This window comes from Rattus norvegicus, chromosome 15 (genome assembly GCF_021556685.1).
Source record: "Rattus norvegicus strain SHRSP/BbbUtx chromosome 15, alternate assembly SHRSP_T2T, whole genome shotgun sequence".
NCBI lineage: Eukaryota > Metazoa > Chordata > Mammalia > Rodentia > Muridae > Rattus > Rattus norvegicus.
In genome coordinates, this window is record NC_141548.1 from 39,622,469 (window position 1) to 39,637,500 (window position 15,032).

General features: G+C 41.9%; 1 protein-coding gene across 2 annotated transcripts in view; it reads left to right on the top strand.

Annotated features, from left to right (window-relative positions):
* The first annotated feature begins 6,658 nt into the window (after positions 1 to 6,658).
* LOC148000989 (uncharacterized) overlaps positions 6,659 to 15,032 on the top strand; it is a 54,571-nt gene continuing 46,197 nt past the window's right edge. Inside the window, exons 1-2 of one of the 2 annotated variants that reach the window (XR_015638307.1) lie at positions 6,659 to 6,797; positions 7,613 to 7,799. The gene's annotated coding sequence lies outside the window, so the exon portion shown is untranslated. The remainder of the gene's footprint in view (positions 6,798 to 7,612; positions 7,800 to 15,032) is intronic. The other variant, XR_015638308.1, reaches the window with a different exon arrangement.

The window sequence follows — 15,032 nt, forward strand, 5'->3', positions numbered from 1 at the left end:
ATTAATTTCATCTGTGTTGTCCTTTCCTTTTTCAAATGTGGCTACAAGAAACTTTCAGATGACATATCTGGCTCACATATGCGGCTTGCATGCTATTTTTATTGGACAGTGCTGAACTCGGAGCAGAACACAGGAAGTCCAAGTCTGGTACTGTCATTTCCTGCTTCATGACCTTGGATAAGCGATTAAAATTCTGTGCGCTTCCATTTCTCGCTAGCTCAACGAGAATAATGACAACCACTCAGTAGGCGAGCTATCGTTCTCTGCTGTTGTGTGCGCTGTCGAGTGAAATAATTTTTGTGGTATCTGGCAGATGCCTCACTGCCACATTAGTTCCTGTCCTTACCCATTTTGTTGGCCACCAGTAAAGGTGGCCTCTCTGCTCATGGTAACTCGCTCACAGTCAGGAAAAAGCAATCCTGTATTTTGTGGTCCTTGACAAACAGCAGGCACAGAAGCTCTGAGGACAGAGTTTACCGATTTCAGCTGGTCAGTTGTTTGAAGCTGAGCTGTAAGCCTGGTGCACCTGCCCTGCCCGCCATTCAGCATTACAGTGGTTGCTTAATGGGTACTGGGTCCCACTGGGCTAAGCTTCCAAAGTGTCTTAGAAAGCCTCGGTGTAAGGTTTCATTCTTCCTGGGAAGGAACACCTTCACCTTCAAGTTAAAAAGTGGAATATTCCTGGAGCCACATTTAAAGGCAATCAAGGAATGCATTCAGTTTTATTTCAACCCTCCATGTCCTTTGCCTTGTTCTTTACAGCAGTCTAGGGAGCCAGGGTCTGTGTTCTCGAGCTGGGCCTGCTGAGCAGCTAGGCACGGAGACTCAGCGTTAGGTCATTTTCAGGCCCGAAAACCAGTGAGGATGAAAACCGTCAGCAGGCATCTGCGGAAAATAATTCATATATTTCACAAGACAATTTAAGGACATTACGAGGAAAATATGAGTACCTGGGACAGTTTATAATGTGGCACTTGACTTTTAGGAGACAAATAAATTCTTTGGAAGATACAATCTATCAAAACTCAAAAGTGGGAACAGACATTTTACATAGGAGAGATCTATTAAAGAAATTGAATCAATAATCAATAACACAGGGGAAACTTCACAACTCGCTCTAGAACAACAGTTCTCAAGCTATGGCTCAGGATCCCTTTGGGGGTCAAATGACGCTTTCACAGGGGTCACCCAAGACCTTCAGAAAGTATAGATATTCACATCACAATTCATAGCAGTAGCAAAATTACAGCTATAAAGTAGCAACAAAAATAATTTTATGGTTGGGGGTCACTAGAATATGAGGAACTGCATAAAAGAGTTGCAGTGTTAGGAAGGCTGAGAACTACTGCCCTATGAGGTAATAGTGACATCACAAGAATACATCTGCACAATGCACACAAAAGTTCCTCAACAAAGTATTTACACATCAAATTCATCAACTGCACCAAAGAATTATAAGAACATAACTCTGATGGGGACATCTATACCATAGCTCTTTGCCCCAAGATGTGTGTGTGTGTGTGTGTGTGTGTGTGTGTGTGTGTGTGTGTGTGTGTAGGGGCTATATTTTAAGAGCCAATGGTAGTGTCATTTGCAAGTCATGATATGCATTGAATGAATTCACAGTAGCTCAGACTGAATACATAAGACCTGCACAATATCAACCCAACCAAAAGGCAGCATCATGGATGGAGGACCCCTAACTAAGGGAGCATTGGGAGATAGTCAGTTTTCTTCAGGATGAGCTTCCTGAGAAGGGATCTATGCTCTAGTAGGTGACCCTTCAGCCATGCACATACTGAGTGGATTCAGTGGGTTTAAAAGAAAAAGAACATGAAGTTGGGGACAAAAGTGGTAATGGGAAGGGGAGGAACTGGAGGGAGGGAATGGGGCAGATTTAAGCAAAATACATTGTGTGCACGTGTTAGATTCTCAAAAACTTATAATGAGCAAGTTATGGTTATCAAAACATGAGTTCATCATAAAATGACTTATGATGAAACACATGTTTTAAATATCTTTTCAAAAGGTCATAGGGTAATGTTGCTTTAGCACCCACTTCCTGTTCTTGCCCTTTCCCCTTCCTGTACACTTCTCTTCCTTTTCCTTTTCTCCTCTGTCTTCCCTTCTTTCCTTTCCTCTCTCTTTTTTCCCTTCATGCCTTTCCCCCCTTTTCCACACTTCCTAAATATAACTCTCTCCCATGGAGATACACACCAGTCCCAGATCTATTTCTTTACAGAATAGGACGTGCAAAAATGACACGTCCAGTTCTATTTCAAATGTCTTGTTAGAGAGTCAAGGGGGATTTTATTCTTCTGTTCATTGAACACTGTCATATATCATAGAGTGTTGTATGAGAGGGTAAATATATGAGAAATACTACGAGGGTTGTACACAAAAAGTTTATACTTCAGTTGGAGATATAACACGATGACCAGCAGCAACTTAGAGAGGAAAGGATTTATTTCATTTTACACTTCTACATGACAGTCCATTGTTAAAGGAAGATCACTAACCAGAATAATGGCCCACATGTTTACATACAAGCCAATAGTATAGAACCATTTTTCAATTAATAGTCTCTTTCTAGTCATGGTTTGTGTCAACTAGATGAAAACCAGCCAGTACCCAACTCTGGTAAAAAGTGAAGTTTCATTAAAAAAAAAAAAGCAAAGGCTGGTGAGATGGCTCAGTGGTGTTTAAAAGCATGTGCTGTCAAGCCTGACAACCTAGATTTGATCCTTGTAATCCATATGCTAGAAAGAGAGAAAGTTGCCCTCTGACCTCCACATCTGTTTCATGGTATGTATGTACCTGCACTCATATATGGATCGCACACGCACACGCACACACACAGAGCAAATAAACTATAAAGAATGATCAATTGAGATTCATTCCAGGTACGCAAGGCTTGCTCAACATATGAAAACAATCAGATAACTACATCCATTCAATACATAAATGGATTTTTGGCAGAGTCTAACACTGGTCATATGAAACCTTGGCAGGTAAGGAATCGAGGGGAGCTTTCTTGGCATGACAAAGACTATCCATCAAAGTCCTGGGATGAACATATTTAGAAATGAGAGCCCCACAGCCTTCCCTTTAGGGTAGAGAGCAAACAAGGACGTTTTTGCCTTACTATTCCTGTTAGCATTGTACCTGAAGTCCTAACTGGCACAGTAAGGTTAATAAGGAAGCAAATTGTACTCTGATTAAAAAGGAAGGAATAAATGGTCTCTACTCACAGGTGGCCTGATTGTCTGTGTAGAAATCTCAAAGCTTTAGCATTGACACTGCCTGGATCTGCAAGGCGAGTCTAGCTGGTAGGCAGTGTATAAAAGTCTGCTGCTCTCAGGAATGCCAGTAATGAAGAGTTGGACTTTGAGAAACCAAAGCACCCAGATCTCCTGCAACAGTAGCTCCTGGGTGAAATACTTTTGTGTAAATCTAATAAAGGAGGCGTGTAGCTCTGCTTATTGAAGATCAGAGAACACTGTGGAAGAAACAGAAGTGGTGAGATGTCTGTGATGAGGGCAGAGTTATTAATATGCCTGCCCTCACCAACTTGACTTACACAGATTTCATGAAAAACCCAGTTAAATCTTGTGGCAGATTTCATGTGCATTGAAGGGACTCGAATTGGCACAATGGATGCAAAGATCAAGTTCTCAACACAAAGGAGATTTATTTGCACTAGAAGTACAAAGGACAGGGAATAAGGGGCAAAGACAGGAGATAGAGGAAGAGGGAGAAAGGAGAGGGAACAAATGAGAGGGGAAGGAATATTTGTCCTAGCAATGAAGAATCACCTCTGGATAGAGAAGAGACAGACATTGCACATAGGCAAATGACAGTTTGTAAATGTAAAAGGGGAAACCTGTGTAGGCATAAACTTTTCAACCTACTTTAATAAGAGTTCAATATCCCCTTCAATCACCACCCATCAGAGGTAGTGCAAAAGAAAAGGTATACTTCACAGGAGAAGTATACCTGCTTAGACATAGTTTTTTGGAGGAGAGTCCAATCTTATTTGTCAGGATACCAACAGCTCAGTCTAGCAGCGAACACCAAATAGGAATGAGCAGCTGCAGGTTAGTCCACTCGGCAGACACCACACACAAACCAGCAAGGGCAGTTCAATCCAGAAGAAACCTTGAGGCTTGCCAACAGGCTCGAGGCTGCAGAAGCGGCAAGAAGCCACGGGGACCTCACAAGAGGTTCTTTGGTGAGCTTCTCTCTATGAAGTCATCAAAAAGAAGTTCTGCAATGCAATGTAAGGCGAGCCAGTGCATGTGTGTTGTCAGTGAAGAATGTCAATCAAGGCAGAACAAAGCAAACCAATGTTTTAGCTTCCACTGTCTGTGGGTTCATATTTATATTCCTTCTGAACACCATGCATTCTTTATGTGTTGGCTATAGCAAAACATCCATTCACCTGCGTTCACTTCAGCCAAGCATCTTTTCACCAGTGCGCCCCAGCAAGATTTATCATTTTATCATTTGACATAACTGACTTTCCAAAGAAACCACAAGCTTCCACTTCAAACCTGCGTTAGGATGAACTGTTTAATTTTGATTGGGTATGTTAATTAGGTGAGCCACAGTGGGCTTTTGATTTGCTGGACTTCAATACCTTGGACCTTGGTGGTCAGCCTCAGGAGTAGCCAAATAAGGGAAGAGACCCTGGTGGCTAGCTTTAGGAACATAATCTAATGATCTTAAGCAAGGCAGAGGGAATAGGGGAAGGGAAAGGCCTGCCAGAGTCATGGTTGCCATGCCTTGGCTGGCTACAGTTTCTTCATGTATCAACAGGCTAACTTCAAAGTTGATATGGAGATGCAGGAGAACCAGAATAAAATACATCCACCCCCAAAGAAGAAAGAAGTCAAAAGCCTTCCACTATTCAATCACCAAGGATTTCTTTGTTGTTATAATCAAGACAAAGTCATGGAAGAGTTTTAATCCATAAAACAAAAAAAAATCCATATTTTCAACATGGCTGGACTTTATAGTATATTAAGTGAAATAAACTATACCCAGAAAAACAAATGTTACATGGTTTTACCTTTATATGGGATTTAAAAAAGATTAGAACTGAACAGAGATCACCAGAGACGAGGAAGGGGATGGGTAAGGTAGATGGAGAGAGATTGGTCGATGGGTACAAATTTAAAGTTAGGAAGGCTGTACTGGAGTGCTCTGCAAGCTGAGTAAATCTAATTAACAGCAATGTATTGTGTAGTTCAGATTACCTGGGGAGGATTTTGAGGATCAGTGTTAAGAAATGATAAACAAATGGAATTAATGGATATTAATTATTGGATATGCCAAGTGCCATGATTGGATTATTAAAAAACATACCCATGTATTGATATACAACTTGGCATCCCACAAACATATGCAATGATTTTACTAATTTAAAGTAAAGTAAAATATATAAAGAAAGCAAGACAAGAAAAAACATCTAAGAAAAGATAAATATGAAACAGAACAGGAAATCAAAAAATGTCCCCTGTAAATACAGTCAACAGACCTTTGATAAAGTATAGACACTCACTGAAGAGGGGAGGGTCCCTGTTGTCCTTAACAGTGGGGACAATGCAAAGTCCATGTCTGAAAATGAACCCAGACACAACCCTTACATTTTTGAGTCTTAAATTTTGAAGTTTTTCATTCCTGGGAACAAATCCCATGGCCTTAGACATGTCAGGCAAGTTAAACATCAGTCAACACACAGCCCCCACAGTGGTGGTAGTTTTGCTTGTATTTTAGAGAGAAGGCAGCCCAGGATGGCCTTGATATTGAACCATCATCTTGCCTTAGCCTCCTGAGTGCTGCGTTTACACTTCGATAGTTTTGCTTTGTTTGTTTTTGTTTTTGTTTCTCAAGACAGGGTTTCTCTGTATATTCCTGGCTGTCCTGGAACTTTCTCTGTGGATCAGGCTGGTCTCCAGCTCTGAGGTCTCCCTGCCTCTGCCTCTGAGTGCTCCAAGCTGTGATTTTTGAACTTGAGATTTTTAACTAGTTTATACACAAACTGGGAACTTAGTAGAACTCAAGATACATCCATATTTGTGTTTATCAATTACGAATCACTTAGTGAACATGGAGAAATCACCACGTAAGTAGTTTATACTATTTAAAGACAAAATTGAGTATTTTGCCTTAAAAATTCACTTTTAATTATTTGAACATTAGAATTGCTATTGCCAAAAGTTCTTAAAATAAAATTAAAATTTGCTTGTTATTAAAAGACTAATATGTGCATGAAACCTTAACGGACAGTGAAATTTTTCTTTTCAAAGTAGATATCACAGACTTGGAATTGGGTCTTTCAAAATCCTTGGTCCATGATGTAGCTTCTCATTGGTCAATACTTAGTGTTTACTTGGTGGTAACTCCAATATTAATCTATTTAACATGAGTTTTTAAAGCTAAAGCAAACGTCAGTTGAGTCTTTGTTCTCATACGGCCTGTGAGCACATTAAAATAAACCCACACGGACTCCTAAGTGTGCGTTTCTGTGTATAAAAATGACTTTTCAGAAATAGTAGTGTTTTCTGGTTTGTTAAGGTGGGTGGTAGTGATTTGAATAACGCTTTGGGGGCATTTGAATAACAAAGGAAAGGTGAAGTAGAAACGCTCTCAAGATGAGGCCTCTATGGTGAAAAGCTAAGGCTAAGGAATGTGAACAAAGCCTCACCTGGGCACTGGCACTCCAGTAGACACCTACATGGGACGGGCTGGTTCCCAGCCCCAGGAACCCCCAAATGATCTTGTTGAAGGTGACGGTGAGTACCATTGGAAAAAGAGGATCATAGCCTTCTGAGTAAACATGTGTGCTCGGCACTTTCAGAAACATCATAGCCATCTGGAGGGACTGAAAATAGCACCAGAACTACCAGTTTAAAGAAATGGTGCTCTGGGGATGGTGGAGGCTTCTCCTGGGAGGTAGAGAGGAGGTACTGGTCAGGAGGCAGGACTATTCCTTTCTAGAGCTCTGCATAATATCTACACTACTCATGCCTCTTCACCTGAGGTGGGGTGGTTTATAAAATCACGTTCTAGTCTGGTGTCCGTTGCTATGATAAACCACCATGAACCAAAAGCAACTTGGGGAGGAAAAGGTTTATCTCATCTTATACTTCAATGTCATCATGGAGGGAAGTCAAGGGAGGAACTCAAGCAAGAGACACGAAGACCAGGACTGAAGCAAAAAAAAAATGGAGGAATAGTTCTTACTGGCTTGTTCTCCTTAGCTCGCTCAGCTTGCATCACCACCACCACCACCACCACCACCATATTTGTAAATGTAACTTTATGGGTGTTTTGTCTGTATGTCTGTCCGTAAACTACATGCATTTCTGCTGCCATTGGAGGCCAAAAGAGGGGGTCAGGTTCTTTAGAACTAGAGTTCCAGATGGTTGTAAGCCACCATGTGAATGCAGAGAGTCAAACCCGTGTGTTCATGAAGGGCAATCAGTGCTTTTAACGGCCCCAATCAGTCCACTTTATTATACAATCCAGTACCACCTGCCCAGAGATGTCACTGAATGTGGTCTAGGCCCTCCCACATCAATCATTAACCAAGACAACGCCCCCACAGTGTGTCCACAGGCCGGTCTAATAGAGGCAATTCCTCACCTGAGATCCTTTCTCCAGATATGTCTGGATTTGTGCCAAGGTGACAAAACTACCCAGTACAGATGGAGAGACCAAGAGCCACCTTGTAGAAGACACATAGTGGAGTTCTTTAGGACCCCGAAGCTGGTAAAACATCCAGAAGATAGCTGGTAAGTAGGCAGACACACACAAGAGACTCATGCTCCAGGGTCAGGTTTTAGGACTAATGTTTTCTTTCCGAGCAGAAGCATAGTCAAGATGCCTTTGCCTCTGTAAGAGCTGACAGGGGTAACTGAAAACCAGAAGCATCACGGCCAGAGGAGAAGGCAAAGAGAAGCATCCAGCATGAGCCTTTGAGCCTTGGCTGGCCAGGGCAGCCTCAGGGAACTCTTCCGGTATGGAGACTTTCCTCTGCCAACAGATAGCATGATATAATAACATCACTTCTTATGCAAAGTTCCCTGGAAGAGTGCGGAGAACACAGTCAGCGGTCTGGAGCTAGCAGTAGAGTGAGGACACTCATTCATTCTCATAGTATTTTTGAAAACACATTTTCTTCCACTTTCAGCTTCTAAATTGTACGCTAAGTTGTATGACCTCTGAACCTTTTGAGGAAAATCTTATCAAGTTGAACATGCCAGTTTTCAAGGTTAAAAAGTTCCATTTGTCAGGGATGCTACAACGAAATACTGTAAACTGGGTGGCTGGCTTATGAAACTAAAAATAATTCTCTCAGTGTTCTGGAGGCTGGAAGTCCAAGGTCAAGTTGTCTGTGGGGTCACTTTCTCCAGAGCCTCTTTCTTTGACATTCATCCTCACGTCCTTGCTCTGGGCACAACTTTCTGGCATCTGTTCTCACAAGGACAGCAATCACATTGGATCAGGCTTCGCACCTCCAACTACAGTGAGCCTTATTTACTTCTCCAAAGGTTCTGTCTTCAAACATCATCTAATGGGGGCATAGATTTCAGTGTGGATTTGGGGTGAAGGAAAATATATCAGTTCCTGACAGTGAGCTATTTTGTTTCCTGTGGGCTGACTGTCCTATGGAACATGCCTAACAAGTATTTGTAGAGTGGATGTTGGCTGGGTAAATACTTCATCTATAAGTGTGCCCCCGTATTCTGTTCATCCCCAGTAAATACCAGCTTGTATGGGATAGCAATGACACCAGCAACTTAACAAACAGGTGGAAATAAAGCTGTCCTTAGTGTGGGCTCCAATTCAGGCCACCATGCAAGACCCCAAGAAAGTTCTCTTTCCTGGAGTTGCATTTAAACAGCACAGTAATCAATGGTTTAAGGCTAAGTATCGAAGTCTGGGAGCTGTGTACTTCTAGAGACTGTGTTGAGAGGCACAGAGGTAAGCTTCCTTCTTGCCCTTCTTGTTCTTCTTCTCCTCTTCCCCTCTTCTTCCTCCTCTTCTTTCTTTTTCTTCTTCTCCCCCTCTTCCCTCCCTCCTCCTTTCTCCTTTGTACTGTTTCCTGAAACTCCAGAGCACTGATTTTGATTTTAGATTTTTAAATTTTATTTTATTTTATGTGTAGGTCCATGGAGTCACCCTGAAGCTACAGTATTAGGTGGTAGTTAGCGCCTGATGTGGGTGCTGAGAACTGAATTTGGATCTTCTGGTAGCGGCACTTTTAACCGTGGGGCCCTCTCTCCTGCCTCTGATTTTGTTTTATCATTTTAAGCTGTGTGGATGTATATACGGGCCTATGCCCATGCCTGTCTGTGCTTGTGAGTATGCCTTTCTATGTTTTCATCTGTGTATGGGTATGTGCACATGTATTATGGTGCTTTTTGGAGGCAGGAGAATCGAGTCCCTGGTTTTTAACTTTAAAACATTCATTTTACTTTTGTTTATGAACATTTTGCCTGCATATCAGAATGTGTGCTGTGTGTGTGTCTGTGGAGGTCTGAGGAGGGCATGGAGCCTATGGATCTGTAGTTATGATGTTGTCCACTGATAAGTGGGTGCTGAGAAGCAAATGGGGATCCTTTGCAAGAGCAGGAAGTGTCCTTAACCAGCAAGGAATCTCTGAAGCCCCTGATTTTTTTTCATACACTTCCTGTTTAGCACATTTAGGTAATGCATGTGAAGATCCAAGGAGAGATTTTCTTTCGTGACTTTTAACACCGAGTCCAGTTCTTTCCTGAAGGTGCCTTGGGTGGATTAATTATGGAGGGAGTCCAGCGGACTGCTGTTTATACTTATTGGATCTACCATTGCTTTACGTCACTTTCAGTTGCTACAACAGAAACCCGAAGCTGAGGAGTACAAAGGAAAGGGGTTTGTTTAGTCTCCTGGTTCTGGAAGCTGCTAGGTTCCCAATCAAGAGCCCTGGACCGGTTCACCATGCTGGCAATTAGAAGAGCAAGCAAGAGACAAACGAGGACAACTTTCCTGACACCACATCCACATGTCAGTCCCTCGAGAAAGGAATGTGCATGTTAGACCTAACCACCTCTCAAGGGCCTTACCCCCATACAGACAAAATGCAATCATGCTTCAATCTGTGTTTCAGAGGGGAGGAACCAAAGTCAAGCGGCTGCCATCATACTTAGCACATTTTAGTTTACGCAGTAGATAAACCTGTTAGTCGCACGCAGAGTAAATCTTTCTCCGTAAGCTAATGCACTCACCTATAAGCCATGACCATGTATGTTTAACTGACATTACACTCAAATCAATTGTCTACATGGAAAATTTAGGAATAAGTTCAGTCAACAGTGATACTCAAAGTCAATGACCTGGAGAATGCACCCTAGTTTTAGACTCAGGCACTTTGTATGCCAGTTGGGTTCCCAGTTGACCCGATCCATTCTGGTTAATATCTTTCATAACTGGTCGGGGAGGTGTTATAATCGGGCTAGCACCTGAGTAGTCCCGCAATGCAAGTAGCACTGGTGGGTCGCTCTCTTCGCTGAGGTAACATGTACTAACCTGCATGTATGTGGGGTGCAATGTGGCAGATTTTCACACATGCACAGATTTGCTAAAACTGGCGTCACCACCAAGATATTTAGTTACTATGTCTAAGTGCTCTCGACTCCTGGGATACTCCCCCTCTTCTTGTCCTCTCTTCCCACACTAGTCATGCTGAGCTTTCCGTTTTGACATACTAACTTGCAATTCCTAGAATTTTATTTAGGAAACTACAAGATGGACATTTTTAGAAACGGTTTTTCTTTTTCCTCCCCATCATCTCTGATTCATTACTGAGACAATATCAGATGAGATTTATGGAGCCACGACCACAGATCGTTGCGCGTTGGGGCATACAGGGCATCTGCATCTCACGAGAGGAAACAGAACACACACAAACAACTCTCCTAACCCCCCCAGTGATTGGAACTGCAAACAGAATTTCAACTAAAATGCCACGCATATTACTTAAGAGTTGAAAGTGTTTATACTTTTAAATTATAGAGGCTCCAATGTTCATATAAACAGTGCTGGAGTCCTAGACAATACAGCTCTAATGCGAGTAATGTTATCTGTTCCTTGTATTCAGAACGGAATTGTGTATTATAACCACACAAAATGTGATCATAAATTACCTAATTTTATTTTTTAATTCCTTCATGAATTGCAGGGACAGACCCCTGCCGAGCCATTTGCTTATTTCCAGTTATTTTGTCAGTTAAACCCAGAATTTGCTCTTTGCCTGTTTGTGTGGTTTTGTCCCATTAGGGGAACACTAGGTACAAACACTCCTAGCTTAGATCATTTCATCCATCGTATTCAGCTACTCAGCAGTTCTTAAGACATTTAATAGACCATTTAACTGCATTTTGTTTATTAAGAATTGTTACTTCCTAAGTTTGATGAGGAGATTGAGTAATATTAGCTGGTGGCAATAATTAATCCTCTTGCATGTAGTAACTACAAACAATGAATTATTTTCCAGGAACGTTTGCCCCTGTTACTTTGTTAGGGCTATCCATTGTATTATCTCCTAGCATTGTTAGTGAGCTAATAATGGTACTGACAGTCATTTATTCATAAATTGGATTAATTTTCAGTGTTACACAGAAAAATTATTTTGAGATTCGCTGGCTAGCACAGAATGTTTCAACTCTTGTCACTGATGAACAAGTTGTTGGACTTCAATGTGCTTCTCCACTTAGTGGATGCCAGACATTTTAGTTTTGCTGCTACAAAAGAAACAGCCGTGGTTATTTGTGTACAAATCCGAGTCTTTGTACAAACATACGTGTTTTTAAAATCTTTGAAAAGGTGAGGGCAGAGGGGCTTGACTTACCCTGTTTCTAAAGTGACTGCTCTGTATCTGTCTGTCCCAACAGTCTGTGAGAATGCTGCCTCCTTGCCAACCCTGGGCATGACCTTTCAATTTTAAAACATTTTAGGTGCCTTGTTGTAGCTTTAATTCACATTTTTCATAGATTAATATTGCCAAGCATCTTTGATTGACTTTATTTGTCAGCTGTTTAGTGCCTTTGGTAAGATGTCTATTCAAATGTTTGCTCATTTGAAAAAAACAACAAAATCTGTATTATTGACAACAATTAACTGTATATATTCTTTACAAGATACATAATTTATGAATATATTCTCCTAGTTTCTAGCTCATCTTTTCAGTCTCTTATCAAGATTGAAAAGTTCTGCCAGCCTGTGTCTCAGTGCTTGGGGGGCAAGGCCAAGAGACTTGTGAGTTTGAAGCCAACCTGGGCTGATAGCAGGTTAAAGGTTAGCCTGAGCTTCTTAACAAGAGCTCATGTTACCGGATTGTTTTGGGTTCAAGCATAGGCCTCAGGAATCCCAAGGAGCTAATGCAGTCCTCAGAAGAGTGCTAGAGAAAAGCAGAGGAACGAACTGGATTTGGTAGGGACATGTTGGTGATGAAGAAATAAAGGGGCTAAACAATCCTCCAGACCATTTTCACATCTGTGGGGAACTGACAAGAACCTTAGGGCTAGAGAGAGGTAATGTTGCATGTAAAACTAAGCTATGCTGGTCAAGATGTGGTCATTACCTCTTCCGATTCATCCTTGTCTTGGGTCTGGCTGTTTTGCAAGGTGGCTAAGTATGTTGTCAGCAGTGTCTGGCTGGTGTGGAAGCGTCAGCCTTCCCCCTCCTCCAGCGTGAGAGTATCAGGGAAATTACAGTCTTTGGGACCATTTTTCAATAGTCTGGTTGTCAAAGGGCAGGACACAAACATCTCCCTTTGCTCCTGTCAGCACAGTCACTCCCGTCTCAAAGACACCAAGAGCCTGGGATGTAGCTCTGAGGTAGAGCACTTACCCAGCGTACACAGAGCCCTGGGATCAGTCTCCAGCATCCCAGACAAGAGAATCTCACTTCTGCTCCTGAAGACCACTGAGTTCTAGATGGCTGAGTTTTCCTTTGTGAGCCACACATAGGGCATTGCAGAGGAAAAATGCCTGTCTGATCTAATAGCTCAGTGAATGTGTCAATAGCCTTATGACTGCATTGAGTTCTGTTCTGTTCGAGCTAGGGTCCTCATACAGTTTAAAACATGGATCACAGTTCTTTCCTTTTTAAAAGAATGTGGATATTCCAACACCATTTGTAGAAAAGTCTGCCAACATTCCTCCGACTTTTCTTTGTACTCTGTGAAAAATCAGTTGTTCGTGCATTTGATCTATTTCTAGCCTCTCTGGTTTCCACAGTGACCTGCGTCCCTTTGCCAATGGCACGTCACTCTAGCTTTATATGAGTTCTGAAACCTAGGCTTCTTGACTCTTCCAGTATTTGCCTGCTGTTGAAGTTGTTTTAGCTATTCTAGGTCTTTTGCATTTCCATAGGAAGTTTAGAATCAGGTCCCCACTTGGATTTTGGGAGTTTGTTGAAGCCGTATAGATCAATTGGTACGAATTGACATCTCATCAAAGCCAACTTATGAAGTGACCCCCAAACCTATCTCATCAGATATAACAGGAGAGAATTCCGGTGTGGGATCTCCTGTGCTTTGGGACACTGGTGTCATGGCTGACAGGTGGCTTCTGATACTTCATTAAAAGGTCACTATCAAAGCCAGAAAATAAATGTGCCAGTCAGCGCACTCCCTAGCCTTTCAAACAGGAAACAGCAAAGAGAAAATGAAAATCAAATTCTGATACTTTATTCCATTCTCTGGTCAATCTGCTTCGTTCCGCTGAGAAAGCTCTTTTAATCATCAAAACTCGATATTAGGAAAAAGTATTGTTGGTTCATCACAATCATTAAAATTGTGTTTTCCAGTTGCTATGTTTGGTCTCTGCCTTTGTCAAGGTTACTGTTGCTGTGATAAAACAATATGACCAAAAGCAATTTGGGGAGGAAACGGTTTATTTCACTCACCATTCCATATAAGAGTTCATCAACAGAAGCAGGAGCTGATGCAGGGACCATGAAAGAGTGCTGCTTACTCGCTTGCTTCTCCTGATTTGCTCAGCCTGATTTTTTACAGGATTCAGTTCCACAGCCCATGGATAACCCTACCCACAATGGGCTGGGCCCTCCCCCATCAATCTATGATTAAGAAAATGCCCTACAGGCTTGCCTACAGCCTGATCTTATGGAGGCATTTTCTCAATTGAGGCTCCCTCCTCTCTCTCCAGTTGTGTTAAGTTGATATCAAGCTAGCCGGTACAGTTTCCAAGAGGGCAACCTCAGCCCCTCATGGCTTGAAGGGGACATTAGATAACGGACAGCATCTGGCAGTGTAGCTTGAACACAGCACAGTCTTAGGAGGGAGACTCAGCTCTGATATTTCTTTAGTTAAATTTCTCTGATGGTTATTTGTTGATGAATGGGAAGACACGGAGGAACTTAGTCATAATCTATGCTTCTTTAGAAAATGCAAACAGCAAAAATCATTCTTAAGTATTCCAACCAGCCATGACTAATCACAGGAATCAGGCACACTGAAGATGTCCCTTATCATTTTGACCATGTAAAGTAATGTGACAGTGTGACTCAGAATCTCCTGGTGCAGGTGTCCACAGATTTCCAAGTTTATGATGTCTTGGAACCTTAACATTTCTCCCTATGGACATGGATGACTGCTGCCTTGGAGGATGAGAGGAATACCCATTCCTCAATTGCTAAGTGATTCCTAGACACAACGAGCTGTCTTTTCCATTTTCAGTAGGTTACTGTAATACCCACTAACATTCAGTAAATCCTCAATGTGACCTGCTCTCCAGCAGACACTACACCCATCATCCTAGCCACATTTTCTTTATTCTTGGCAGATAAATCAACCTTTAACCAAGCTTCTTCACTTCCCCTCCAAATATAAACATCCTGGATCTTTCCTTCCAACCTTCCACCTTCTCAGAACTGACATTCTCTTGCATTAGAAATTCTGTGACACAAACCCATGAGAGAAAATATAAAGGAACGGGTTACTCTGGTTCATGGTTTCAGATGTT